The sequence below is a fragment of the Acipenser ruthenus genome, chromosome 6 (genome assembly GCF_902713425.1).
Source record: "Acipenser ruthenus chromosome 6, fAciRut3.2 maternal haplotype, whole genome shotgun sequence".
NCBI lineage: Eukaryota > Metazoa > Chordata > Actinopteri > Acipenseriformes > Acipenseridae > Acipenser > Acipenser ruthenus.
This window is the reverse complement of record NC_081194.1, coordinates 80,098,770-80,100,292: the sequence shown is the minus strand read 5'-3', so window position 1 is coordinate 80,100,292 and position 1,523 is coordinate 80,098,770.

The window sequence follows — 1,523 nt, the reverse complement described above, 5'->3', positions numbered from 1 at the left end:
TGAATGGCTAACTGGCTGTTGCCAACTGTATGCAAAAGATGGAATTTGCAACAATATTCTTGGATCAGATTGTAAAGTTGAATGGTCAGGTGTCAGTTTGACCAACCAACTTCACTGCGGTCTCAAGTTATAGAAATGCTCACATCCAGTAATACAAATGCACACATCATAGACCCTGTCATTGACACCAATATACACATATAAAACAGACACGTACTTTCATCTGGAATGTATTGTCTATTGCACCTCCATGCATTTTAGTACAGTAAGCACACTGGGTGTATTCAATTGATCTAAGCAGTGGCTGTGACTGATCTAATAGCACTGCTACTCTGAAGTTGTATGCATTGTGATAGAATGAAAAGACCAAAGATTTTCACTTTCACTGTTAGTGACCATTATTTTAAATTTTCGCTGATTCATGTTTAAATGCAGTCACGATTTGTTGGAGGCGGTTCACTTCCAATCTCTTGGACAGTGACAGAGTTACGGGGTGTTTTGTTTGGATTTGAATATTGGATGAGCACTGTATGATATTTTTATTATTTTGGTCACTTTTGATTAAATTACAATTTCACCTACGTTTGGCACTTTTTTTGTTTATTTTATGACACTGGTATGTTTTTATTTGAATTGTTATTATCCATGTGGTGGCGCTGTCGCTCTCCTGGTTATTGGTGGTGGGCTGCCTTCACTAGTCTTTTTATTTCTGGTATATTTGCTATCGGTTTAACTACACAGTCTGTTTTGCAAAAGCTTTTAGAAACAGTTCCCCTGTCTAAACTACTTTTGGGGTTGTTCCCAGTTTATAAATAAATTGTTCAAACTGTAACTGCCTTTGTTCTTTCATTTTAATTGAAGGGTATAGGAGTCCCCCTCCTATACACTAAGGGGGTGACGTAGTCGTATAGCTCCACTATGGAGACCAGTGTGACCAATCACCCCTACCCCCTCAGGACCACTAGAAGGTGTACAGAGACGATTTCTTAGGGTCTGCACACCCCCAGTGCAAACAAATACACTTTTTAAGGAAAGGCTAGAACTACTATCATTTTTATAAAAAGTACTTTTGTATATAAAAAAATACTTTCTAACAGTGGCACAATACTATGGGTTTATTGATTGAGCTACAGTGAGAGTTTGGCTTGCTCCTGAGATTTAAGTGGTATTATCAGCAACAGTTTGGAGATCTGTCTGTCCAGATTATATATTATATTTGATATTATATATACATATAAACAGAATAAAAGTGTGAGAGAACTCGGAAGTCTGCCATGAAATATGAAATGCCTATATAATCACACACAATCATGAGCTAAAAATTAATTATGGTGATGGAGCAAAGTTAAGTAATTGCCAGTACAGAAAGTGTTAAATGAGAAAGTGGAGGTCATAATTGCCTGGTGAATGTTGTTTTGAACACTGCAATGTTCGGCTGTGTTCTTGTCTGGAGTACCCTCCTATGGCAGGAGTTAGGTTTGAGCTCTAACCCTGTGCTTTTAGCTGTTAAGATAATAAGGATA